Source organism: Sminthopsis crassicaudata, chromosome 1 (assembly GCF_048593235.1).
Source record: "Sminthopsis crassicaudata isolate SCR6 chromosome 1, ASM4859323v1, whole genome shotgun sequence".
Taxonomy (NCBI): Eukaryota; Metazoa; Chordata; class Mammalia; order Dasyuromorphia; family Dasyuridae; genus Sminthopsis; species Sminthopsis crassicaudata.
In genome coordinates, this window is record NC_133617.1 from 24,910,685 (window position 1) to 24,924,489 (window position 13,805).

Below are 13,805 nucleotides of genomic sequence, written 5' to 3' on the forward strand. Positions count from 1 at the left end.
TGGGTATTTTCCCTGGCTGTCTCTCAACCTGAAATGCTCTCCCTGCTCATCTCTGCCCTCCTGGCTTCCCCAGCTTTCTTCAAGTCCCAGCCAAAATCTCATTCTATAGGAAACACTTCCAGGTCCTCCCCTCCCACTTTAATTCTGGTGTCTTCTCGCTCATAATCACCACCCCCCCCCTTTACTTTGTTTGTATCCTTCTGGCACGTTGTTCCCCCATAAAGAACAGAGACTACCTTTTGCTCTCTTTGCATCTTAGCACAGTACTTGACACAGATCCTTAACACAGGATTTCTTACACTTTTCTCCCTCACAACTCCTTTTTGCCTGAGAAATTTTTAGATCACTCTGGTTATATAGATATAGAAAATAAGTATACAAATCAAACGTTTACTGATAAATCCTAATTTGGTGGCCCTCACATTCAGTTTTGAGACCTGCTATGGGTCACAAATCACAGTTTAAGAAGCTGGGATTCTAATAGTTGTTTATGATTGACTGAGTGAAATGCTTATCTTCAAGTATTTCTAGAACTGAGAGGGATTCTTTGTTCTTTTGGATCTGAGGAAGGACTGGAAGCAATAAATGTGTAAAAGTTACAAAGAAAATTAAGATTCAAGTTTCTAAATTTGAGCAATCTGGAAGTGTCCGCCTCCAGCTCAATTTTTGTTTTCTGATTGTTGATTCTAGAAGAGGACCAATGATATCATGATATCTTGACTTGGAGTGAATTGGATTTAAGTGAAACACAACTGCACAAGGTCATCAGCTTCACTCTGTCCTCCAGGTACATGGAGCATTGCAACCTGGAGTCAGGAAGACCTGAATTCAAATTCCATTAAAAAAAAAAAAAAAAATATATATATATATATATATATACACTAGCTGTGAGAGCATCACTTTACTTGTAGCTGCCTTAGTTTCTTCATCTATAAAATGGGAATAAGAGTAGCATTTATTTTCCAGGGTTGTTGTGGGAAAAATAGGATTAAATGGAGGAGAGGAATAAAGTGCTATATAAATTCTAGCAGTTATTATGATCTCTTGTCAAAGATTTTGCCCAAGGGATCTTCGCTCAGTTATCAGTCAGACAATATGACTCTCAACTCTGACATCCTCTGAGTCTAAGATTTGGTAGGTTTTATTTTTGTTTTTGAATCTTATTGCAAGCTGGAGAAGGAAATGGCAAAGCCCTCCAGTCTCTTTGCCAAGAAAACCTCAAATGAGGTCACAGAGTTGGTCACGACTGAAACAACTGAACGACAATTATCTTATTCCAGGTGCTCACTATATACCAGGCACTATGCTAAGTACCGGTGTACAAAGAAAGGCAAAACTAGTTCCTGCCTTCAAGAAGGCCCTCCCTGGAATAATGGGAAAAACAGAAGACAAAAAAAAAAAAAAGCTGAAAAGTAGGGGGTAGGGAAGGGACCAATTGGGGGTAAGACATGGAGTCAACATCCAGAAAATCAGAGATCCAGGAAGACAATAAAAGTTAACTGGCATGGATCTCTCTCAATATAGAACCGCTAGAATGGAAACTCCAATGGGAGAAGGAGACTGATGTGATGGAGGGATACTCAAGAATAAAAAAGCAGGTGCATAAACACACACACACACACACACACACACACACATATATCACATACACAGCCTACACAATCATATAATGAGCTGACATTTGCAAAGTACTTTCCATAAATTATCTTATTTAATCCAGCACTTAGCACAGTGGCTAACATACAGTCAATTCATAATTAAGTCTTGCTGCTTTGATTTCATCCTCACAACAACCGTAGGTGGAAGGTGTCAATGTCACCATTTTACAGATGGGGAAACCGAGACTGAAAGACATTTTCCCTAGCCAGGAAATACTGGAGGTAGGATTTGAACCCAAGACTTCCCTATTCTGTCCATCACTCTAGCCATTATACCAATCCTGTCTTTGCATAAAATCCCTGGGGAGGGGAGTCCAGAAAGTGACTGCTGATTTCTCTGTGGATGAAGGCCTCTAGAAGAAAAATCCATCCACCTCTTCTGAAAACAAGCAAATCTTGAGGGCTCCCATGGTTTTGTCACCAGCAAAATACTGCCTCTGTGGTTTATTTGTTTAGGGTTTAAGAGAGATTCTGAGCTTTGGTGAAGAAGAAATTGCAATTTTGAGCAAATCCTTATGTAGCAGATTTCCTCTAGACATCCTAATATACCACAGGGGCAACTCCAATCCACTGTTTGGCTTTCTCCTGATTCTGCTCTCCTTTTGGGGGTGAATCTGGGGTGCTTTGGTCCATTCTTCTCGGTATGTGAACCCCCAGAGCCAAAGCTGGAATGAGCACAGTGTCAGCCTAGGTGCTGTGGAAGGACAAGAGGAAGTTGGCATAAGAAAAGGGGTCTGAGGAACTTTGGGGGAAAACTCTAGGGTATGAGTAGGTATTCCCCCTGAATCACAACTGAAGAAATTTCCCATTGAATCATCTTCAAGGAAGTCACTGAGCTCAGCCTCTGAGAAATAAGAGGAACTCTTTTCTCCCAGGATGCCTGGATCCAAAATTTCATTCTTACCAAAGCTTCATAGATAGCTCTCAAACCATACATCAGTGAAAAACAAGAAACTAATCAAAACTGGCTTTGGAATAAAAATGCCTCTGTTTCCTCATCTATTCAAATGTGGGCTCTGCTACTATGTGACTTGAGCCAAGACACCTCACCTCTGGGGGGGAGGGGGGTCAGTTTCTTTGTTTTTAAAGCAAGGGAGGAAGGGACAGCTAGATAGTACAGTGGGTAGAGCACCGGCCCTGAAGTCAGGAGGACTGAATTCAAATTCATCCTCAGACACTTAATACTTAACTAACTGTGTGATCCTAGGCAAGTTTCCAAAATCCCTTCAAATTCAAACCTATGATTTTGAGACAACGAGGTAATTCAGTGGATAGAGAATTGGTCTTAGAATCAAGACCTGAGTTCAAATCTGGCCTCAGATAAATGTCTGCCTCAGTTTCCCTTATCTATAAAATGGAGATCATAATAATTGAATAATTAATCATAATTTCATCTATCTTCCCAAGGTTGCTGTGAGGATCAAATAAGATAATATTTATAAACATCTTGAACACGTTACATGCTTAATAAAAGCCTATTTTCTTCCTTCCTTCAAAGACATTTAACTTAGTCAGTGGACAGGGTGCAGAATTTGACACTAAAGATCTGGATTCAAATTGTGGCCACTTAATAGCTGTACCACCCTATCCAGGTTACTCAATCTTTCTTGCTTTATGAGATAAGAGAGTTGGACTAGTTCAAGGCTTCTTAAGTTTTTTCCACTCACAACCCCTTTTCACCTGAGAAATGTTTGTGTGATCCTAGGTATATAAAATAGATATACAAATCAAACTTTTACTGATAATAAATCAGAATTTTATGACCCCCATGTTCAGTTAGATGACTCCACATGGCTTTGCAATTCATAGTCATCTTACTTGCCAACTAAGCTAATAACTGACTTTGGTTCCTTTTCTGTAAGTTGAAGCATTTGGACTACATGGCCTTCCAAATTTAGGTTTGTTACCCTAGACCTGACACAAGACACTAAGAATCATGGTACAAAGACCTTACTATCAAGAAAGTTATGGACTCATTGAGAACACAGGTTATAGACACAACAGTAACCAAGGTGCAAGATAGCTACATGGCATATAATGGCAATGATGGTGATGGTAATGGATATGGTGATGAGAGTAATGACAATGATGGTGATGGTGATGGTAATGATGGCAATGACAGTGATAATGGCAATGATGGTGATGGTATTGATGATAGGTAACGGTACTAGTAATGATAATGATGGCAATAATAATGGTGATGGTAATAGCAATGATGGCTATTGTAATAATGTTAATGATGGTGATGTTGGTGACAATGGCAATGGTGATAATGACAATATCACTATGATATTGATCATTATAGTAATGATGACTGAAAAAGCATCAGTCAAATACTATGTGCCAGTCATTGTGCCAAGTAAGACCCATACAAGGACAAGCAAGAGAAATCGACTCTGCCTCAAGGAATTTATAGCAGTAGCAGTTCTCAATCTTTTTTTTTAATTAATTTTTTAATTATAATATTTTTTGACAGTACGTATATATAGGTAATTTTTTTTTTTACAACATTATCTCTTGTACTCCCTTCTGTTCCAAATTTTTCCCTTCCTTCCCTCCACCCCCTCCCCTAGATGGCAGGCATTCCCATACATATTAAATATGTTATAGTATATCCTAGGTACAATATATATGTGCAGAACCAAATTTTGTTGTTGTTGTTGTTGCAAAGGAAGAATTGGATTCAGAAGGTAAAAATAACCTGGGGAGAAAAACAAAAAATGCTAATAGTTTACACTCATTTCCCAGTGTTCCTTCTCTGGATGTAGCTGATTCTGTCCATCATTGATCAGCTGGAATTGGATTAGCTCTGCTCTATGTCAAAGATATCCACTTCCATCAGAATACATCCTCATACAGTATCATTGCTGAAGTGTATGATGATCTCCTGGTTCTGCTCGTTTCACTCAGCATCAGTTGTCAATCTTTTTTATGTCCTGTAAACCTCTGATGATCTGATAAAGTCCAAGAGCCATTGTTCAGAATCATATTTTTAAATGCATAAAATAAAGCACATTGGATTATAACGAAAACCATTCAAAATGAAATATAGCAACTTAACAATTAAAAATAAATAAATAGATGATCTTGGGCCCTAAGTAATAAACCCCTATAATAAAGGAAGCAATATATATTGGGAAGCTAGGAAGTGGTGGAAGAGCAGAAGAATGACAGTGTAGTTTGGAAATGGCCAGAAAGAGATGTGATAATATAAATCTAGACAAGATAACTGCCATTTTTACAGAATTGTAGGTAGAAAGAGAGGGCTAGTCATTCAATTAGATGATCTCTAATCTTCCATGTCCCTTTAACACTATAGTAATGTATCTATAATTTTCTCTTGACATCCTCTGTTCTAGGGCTTTCTAGTTTTCACATTCCCTGTTCTAAGGCCCTTCCTGGCTTTCATATTCTCTGTCTCCACAATTCTAGGATCCACCATCCATCTGCGGTGTTTATTGACATCCTAAACAGAATTCCTTCCTCTGTTTGCTGAGTTCCTAACACAGGCTCTGAAAGAGCATCAAACTAAGAATAAATACACACGAAGCCCAAAGAAGCTGCTCTGAGTTAGTTGTGCTGGGCCTGCAGAATTCAGGAGGCACTGCAGCTGCCAGCCGGTGATTAATCAGGCTAATTTCCCGCAGTACATCATCATTTCGAAAAGAGAGGCCCAGTTTGGGGGGGAAATAGGGCTGCTTTATTCTTGGTACAAATGAAAGATTAATTTTTAAGTCTTATTTAAATAACTCTCAAAGAGAAGCTTGCCGAAGAAATTACTTTTAATTGGCCAACTTAGCACTAGCCGGTGAATGCCCAAGTGAGTGTAATGAGATTTGGGCCTGTTTGTCACTGGGCCGTATCTTATTTTCCCTTCCTTTCTCCTTCTGAGGTCCGGCTCTCACCCTATGACCTGAGGCCTTCTGCTCAGCCAGAGACCCAAATTAGCCTCCAGAGCTGACTGCTGCTCATTAGGCAGAAGGAAGCCTGTTTCCAGGGGAATTTCTTATTCTCTCAGGAGTCAGCATCTGACAATTTTTTTTTTTCCTTTTCTACTGAAATTCTATCGCTAAATTCTCCCTCTGGTGGTTGAGTAGAATGGGAGCCCCCTGAGGACAGGGCCTGTTTCTATTTATATATTTGTAAGCTCATTCTTTAATAAGGTGCCCAAGGCACAGCAGGCATGTAATAAATACATGGGAAGTTAAATTGAATTGAATTATAGTGTAAATGTTCTGAATGGCCACGATGATGGATCTTGGAAAGAATAAGTAGTCAAGTGGTCTCCAGAATGTCAGAGTGAGAAGGATTGATTCTTGGACCAGAGAATGTGAGAACTGGGAAGAATCTTAGAACAAGGAATGTCAGAACTGGGAAGAGCCTTAGAAAGGGGAATATCGAGGCAGCTAAGTGGAAAACTAGATAGAGCCTGAAGTCAGGAGGACCTGAGTTCAGATGTGCCTCAGGCACAGAAGGAAGGAAGGAAGGAAGGAAGGAAGGAAGGAAGGAAGGAAGGAAGGAAGGAAGGAAGGAAGGAAGGAAGGAAGGAAGGAAGGAAGGAAGGAAGGAAGGAAGGAAGGAAGGAAGGAAGGAAGGAAGGAAGGAAGGAAGGAAGGAAGGAAGGAAGGAAGGAAGGAAGGAAGGAAGGAAGGAAGGAAGGAAGGAAGGAAGGAAGGAAAGAAGAAAGAAAGAAAGAAAGAAAGAAAGAAAGAAAGAAAGAAAGAAAGAAAGAAAGAAAGAAAGAAAGAAAGAAAGAAAGAAAGAAAGAAAGAAAGAAAGAAAGAAAGCTTGTGTGATCCTAGACAAGTCATTTAACCCTCTATGCTCAGTTTCCTCATCTATAAAATGATGTAGAAAAGGAAATGGCAAACCACTCCAATATCTCTGCCAATAAAAAGCCCAAATGGATCATGGAGAGTTGGACACAACCAAAGTGACTGATGAGCTAACATTGTGTACTACAGTGGAAAGAGCCATAAGTCATGGAGGTGAAGAATATAGCATCAGATCCCACCCCTGCTCTTCACTAGCTGTGTGATCCAGTCCACTAGTGTATGTGCATGTCGAAGGACTCCAATCAGAAAGTTTGTTATCTTTTCAAATAGTTATTCTGCTTAGTTCCAGGAAATGAAGCTAGAAGCCATGAGTAAAAGTTACAAAAATGCAAATAGAGGTCTGATGAATGATGTTGAAACTTCCTAACAATTAGAATTTCCAAAAATGGTCTGCACTACATTGAGGTAGGAAACTCCCATCACTGGATCTCTTACATCCTTCTCTATTAAACTGTAAGCTTCTACAGGACAAGGACAGTCTTTTTCTGTTTTTATTTATATGCCCAGTGTTTAGTATATTGACTAGTGCATACTAAGGACTTAAGTGCTTGTTGCCTCTTTTAGATCTGTTCTACACTGAGAAAACTCCTTCTGCTTATTACTATCTCTGCAATTTGTCATTAAACTCCTCTCCTATAGCAAAGCACCAAAGTACCAATTCCATTCCAACTGAGATTTACAAGAGAAATCCACTGCTCTTACAAAAGCTGACTGAAATGTTTTGGGTTATATGGCAAGAGGAGATTATCCCACAGGAGTTCAAGAATGCTTCATTGTCCATTTCTATAAAGGGAAAGGGAAAAGGTTGTCCCAGGACGATCATTGCTGGCGAGATTCTTGCCACAGTCTTCCATTTAAAAGGCTGATCCTTCACCTGGAAGATGATCATCTACCTGAAAGCCATCATTCAGAAAGGAATGATGAATCATCAATATGGCGGCTGCAGGAGAAATGCCAGAAGTGGACAGCAGTCTGCATACAACATTCATAGAGTCAACAAAACATTGTCAGCCATGAGGACTTATTGAAAGTTATGTCAAAATTTGTTTGCCCAAAAAAGACTATTGGTATTGTAGATCAGTTTTACAACAGCATGCTTACCAGGGTTCTGGAGAATGAATGATGCTCTTATGCTTTCCCATTCATCAGTGGAATGAAACAAGTCTGTGTACTTAATCCCATGCTTTTTTTTTTTTTTTCCCTGAAGCATTTGGGGTTAAGTGACTTGCCCAGGGTCACACAGCTAAGACATGTTGAGTGTCTGAGACTAGATTTGAACTCAGCTCCTCCTGATTTGGGGGCTGGTGCTCTATCTACTGAACCACCTAGCTGTCTTAATCCCATGTTTTTTAACATGATGTTTCAATGATGTTATCAGACATCTTCAATAAAGATGAAATTAGCATGAAAATCAACAGCGATACAGATAGTAAATTGTTTAACTTGAAAAAGTTACAAGCCAAGACTAAAGCAGAGGGAGAGTTGGTATGTGACTTTTTGTGTGCTCTCCAGATGATTGTTCTCTCAATGCAGCCTTTGAGGCCAAAATACAACAAAATATGATTGGATTTTCTGCTTCTTATGCTAATTTTGGTCTAACAATTACCAGCAAAAAAAACACAGGTTCTCCAACAGCCAGCATCACACCATCCATACATAGAAACATTGGTTTCAACAAATAGAGACATTTTAAATACTGTGGAGAAATTTACTAACCTTGGTAGTATATTTTCTAGGGATGTACCCATTGATGAGAATTGATGAGAATTGTTGACCCATGTATTGCAGGATCTCGGTGTTGGGGAGGCTTTTAAAGAAAGAGTAGGAAAGAAGAGGTATTAGATTGCCTCCCAAACTGAGAGTCTACAAGGTCATTGTGGTGATCCTCATTGCTGTATGAAACCTGAATGTACAATGTCGTGCCAGAAATTTGAATCACTTTCATTTAGATTGTTTTAGGAAGATTCTGAAGGTCATCTTGGCAAGAATACTGACGCTGAAGTCCTCTCGTGAACCGAACTGCCAAGAATTCCAACTTTACTGCAGAGAGTGAAACTCTGTTGGAATGGACATGCTGTGGTTTGACCTTCATTTTGGAAGAGGAACATCTGGGAGGTGATCTATAACATGCAAGGGAGTTGGATTTAAGTGACGGAGGACTGTGCAAGGTCACCTGCCTTGCTTTCCCCATCTAGGTCCAGTGGCAAAATATAAACCAGGAACATTGGAAATGGCCCTGGATGCAATGGGAGATCTTGGCCTTTTGAAGCTAAGATCTTTAACACTCAGTTTCTCAATTTGACTAAGACAAAGCCCAGTCTGTGATTAAATATAGGCAAGAAATGAGACCAAAAATGGCCTCTTTTAACTAATCTCAGTAACAAAGCAAAATCAAATAATCCAATCCGGGAGGAGAAGACCCTCAGGGTTCTGGCCAAAATAGAAGCAATTGTTATTTGCATTCATTGGGAACCATCCAGTCCCAAAAACCAAGTGGGGCTTAGTCCTTTGGTTGGCCAGTCAAGGAGAGCCAGAGTGATTTGGATTTAAAGCCTGGTCCTTAAGAAATAAATCTAGCTGGTAAATCCCAAGATATCTTGGCAGGTTTCCTTTATATGTTTGTTGGTTTGTTTTTGATGCTGGCCACATTGTTCATATGCCAAATATAAGCTTATCAAAAAGGCTGAGAACTCTCACAAGGTGGGTACACACATAGAAGTCACTTTCAAAATCTCTCTGAAGAACTTTGGAATCAACTGGGAAATGGGGAAGTTGCTGGCGCAGGATGGCCCAGTATGATGTACCCTGGTCAGAGAAGTTTTGTTATGCTCTATGAGTGAAACAGAATTGCAGTAACTCAAAAGAAATGCAAGATGAACAAATTTAGAGGCATCTCCACTCAAAATATTCCCATGGACTATTTGTGTCCAACCTCTAGTAGAGCTTTCTGAGCTTGTATTGGTCTGATCAGCTACAGTTGGACACACTCTAACTGGACTCTAATACAGTAATTTCATTTTAGACAACAATCAACCAACCAATCTCTGCAATTTATAATATATATAAATATATATAATATAAAAAAAAAAAAAAAATATATATATATATGGTTTTTTGTTTTGTTTTGTTTTGTTTTGTTTTTTGCTGAGGCAATTGGGGTTAAGTGGCTTGCCCAGGGTCATACAGCTAGGAAGTGTTAAGTGTGGGAAGTCAGATTTAAACTCAGATCCTCCTGACTTCAGGGCTGGTGCTCTATCCACTGTGTCACCTAGCTGCCCCTGCAATTTATAATCTTAAAGCATTTCTAGGCAACTGAAGTATTTGTCTAAGCTCATACAATGTGTTTATCAGAGACTTTCTGGGCTCCAAGACCAGTCCCTTATCCACTAAGTCATGTGACCTCTAGGTGATGGGTAATCAGGGTCTGCATTAGGGTAATAATCTTGTGTGTGATTGTATAGACTAGAGTAGAGAGACATGATGTTGGAGCTAATGTGGACTGTTTGGATCATGGTGCTGAGGATGGGGGAATTAAGATTGTTCTGAGATTCTTAGTGCAGATGACTGGGTGGACTGAAATAGAAACAGCCAATTTGAGAGGATGAGTTAGTTTGGTTAGGAATTGAGGTGGAGTCAATAAGATGCCTCGTTTGGAACAAATTGGTTTCGGGGCACCAGCAGGACATCTAGAAGGAGATATTGAGTGGAGAATTCATGGAATCCTGGATACAGAACTGGAAGGTATCTCAGAGGTCATTTAACCCACCACCCTCATTTTATAAAAGAGGAAGCTGAGACCCAGAAAGGTTAAATGATTTGACCTCTATCCAGTAATGTCACCTCTCACTGAAGAGACACTAGGTTCAGCTATGTAAAGTCAATGACTCCGTAGCACCAAGGGGAGGATGTGATGGGGAAGTCCTTTCCTTCGGGCCCCTTCCTTTGCGGTTATGTCCTCCATGCCTTGCTAAGAAAGAAGAAGTTCTTCAGCTCCATTTTCTCCCTGCCCTCCCTCCTTCATCTCTCCAACAATCTGCCGATCAGAACAAACATGTCTTAGGTGAATCCCAGTGGCAGAAGCCCAGTGTTTACAATAAAGTCAAAACTACCAAGAATGCTTCAGGAACGGAAATACCTTCACTTTCTGAAAAATAAAATGAAGCACACAAACGTACCCACAAACCCTTTAGCTTTCAACCATTGCTACTGAAATCTTTCTAAAACACTTGAGGATACTTATCTGATTTGGTTTGGCCACTCTAGAGAATATCATTGCATCTTCTAGAGGAAAAGAGATACGATTGTGAACTTAGGAAATCAATTAATCTCTCCGTTCCTCAGTTTTCTCAAGTGTAAATGGAAAAATTTGGACCAGATGACTTCTAAAGTTCTTCTCAGCTCTAAATGTATGCTCTTCAGTCATTTAGCCTTTCTGTTCCTCAGTTTCCCCATTTGTAGAAAGAGGCATTTAGACTGGATGACTTCTAAGATCCTCTCTAGCCCTAGATCTATAATATTCAGTCATTTAATCTCTATGTGAATCAATGTCCCTATCTGAAAAAGTGAGAGATTTAGAATAAATGATCTTTAAGATCCTCCCCAGCTCTAGATCTATAATATTCAGTCATTTAATCTCTATGAGTATCAATGTCCCTATTTGAAAAAATGAGGGATTTAGAATAAATGATCTTTAAGATCCTTTTTAGCTCTAGATCTATAATATCCAGTCATTTAATCTCTATGAGTATCAATGTCCCTATCTGATAAAGAGGTTTTTTTTTTTTAATTTTTTATTTTATTTTATAATTATAACATTTTTTGACAGTACATATGCATGGGTAATTTTTTACAACATTATCCCTTGCACTTACTTCTATTCAGATTTTTTCCCTTCCTCCCCCAACCCCCTCCCCCAGATGGCAAGCAGTCTTATACATGTTAAATATATTACAGTATAATTTAGATACAATATATGTGTGTAGAACCGAATTATTTTTTGTTGTTGCACAGGAAGAATTGGATTCAGATCAATGTCCCTATCTGAAAAAGTGAGGGATTTAGAATAAATGATCTTTAAGGTCCTCTCTAGATCTTAAAAGAGATTAATCCATAGAGGATATGGAAGTACCTCAGCTCATGCTAAATGAGGTGGCTGAAGAAACTGGGCAAGTCTGACCTTGAGAAGATGCAAAGGGAGCAAGAGAGCTGTTTTGAAGCATTTACAGTGCCATCTCGAGAAGGAAAGTATAGACTTGGTCAGCATGGCCCCAGAGGTCAGTAGAGGGAAGATTCTAAGAAACCAATTGAGGGCAACAGGAAAAGACATCCCAAAGTGGACCACCCTTCCTAGAGAGGGAGTGGGCTCCTCATCACTGGAGGTCTTCAAGCAGACAGTAGATAAGTGTCTGTTGGATATGCTCTCCACATATGGGGTTAGATAGTAGGTGAGATCCCCTCCAATTTGGGATTCTGTGATGCCGGGATTTCTCAATGACAGACTGTCTTCCAGGATCTGTGTATTTCACTCTGGATACCAAGAATTGAGTGTAATTAGGACACAGAGCCCAGCCCAGGCCATGCACGGCAAGCAGAGCTTGGTCTAAGAGACGAGAAGTGGGAGGGTGGAGAATTGGGAGAATGGAACCATGTGTGCATATCACGTTGGGTCCAAGTCAAATGATTTTTCATTTTCATTCATAGGGCATCAGAGTTGTGCCATAGAGAAAGAATATGTGTGAATATGTGTATTTATTTAGATATATGTGTGTATATATGTTATATATGCATAGATGTATATGTTTGTATATACATATATGGATATAGATATAGAATTTATGCCTTGTATACATGATATGCCTTGTATACATAATTTATGCCTTGTATACATACATATATGAATGAGTATACATATATAGTTATAGTTTTATATCAGTTTTTAATATATTCATAGGATCCTGTGTGACCCGTTAATAAGAATAAGTAAATACAAGGAAAACATGTAGTCATCTTAATTCTGAGAAAAAAGCTAGTAAAATACTGGGAAGGTGAAAAACAATCAAACGTCAGTGGCCAAAGTACATAAAGTTTGTCAGATCTAGGCGGGGCCTAGGACAAGGATGTCAGAGCTGAGGAAAGCCTGGAATGAATCTAGAACAGGGAATGTCAGAATTGGGAAGGGCTGTAGAACAGACAATGTCAGAGCTGGGCTAGGGAGAGGGTTTAATACAGGGCTGGGAAGAGCCCTGAAAGTACTTAGAACAGAATGTCAGGGCTGGGGAAGGAGGCTTTAGAACATCCTGTCGCTACTGGGAGGGCCCTTAGTACAGAGACCTGAGAGAGACTTTAAAGACCATCCAGTTCAGTTCTTATTTTACACAAAAACATGGCGACCACAGGAAGGCACGAATTTGCCAACAGCATTTCCAGTGTGTCAGTGACCAGAGCCAGGATAGCAATAATACAGATAAGAGACACATGCACCACTTTGCTTTGAGCGCTTTGGGAAACATTATATATACATCATCTCACTTGTTTGCTCTTCAGTAATCCTGTAGCCAGTTCATTGATTGGTTTCTTTACTTATCAAGTAGGCAGTGGACAATGGTCTGGCCATTTGGCTGATCCTAACTGGTCTTGGGAAAGAAAGAAGGCATGAATTAGGCACACCATTGTGATCAGTGCTTAGGCCACACGTGTGTGTTAGCCCTAGAGCTGAAGCATCAATCAGACACGGACTCAGTTGCTCAGCGTAACTGCTCGCATCATCCAAGGCCCAGCTCAGGAGCCACTCATTTAAGAAGTGAAGTGAGAGATTTGAAATGGTCTCAAATCTGTGTATGTATTGTGCATATGTGTATTTGTATTTGTAGTTATGTGTATGTGTGTAGGAAGAAGGGAACTGGAGTTGCTCTCTGCCATATTGATGTACACCATCCAGATGAGCACCAAAGCATTGTGGGAAGGCATTTGGAACCCTCTGTCTGAGTCCCAGCACAGACCCTTCCTGGCCACTCAGAGTTAGAGTTGAAAGGGGCCCCCGGGGGCCCATCTAATCCAAAGGTTCTTGACCTGGTGTCTGAAATACCTTTTTTTTTTCCATTGGTTAGATGACTGTTTCAATAAAACTGGCTTCTTTTGTAATCCTGGATATTATTTTATTTTATGCACTGGTAATAAACATAATTCTGAAGGATTTATAAATGTCACCAGACTTCCAAAAAGGTCCCTTATTAGCTTAGTTAGTTTAGTTAGTCTAATCTAATCTAACCTAAACTAGTTAGATTAGTCTAACAGGGGTTCTCAAACTACAGCC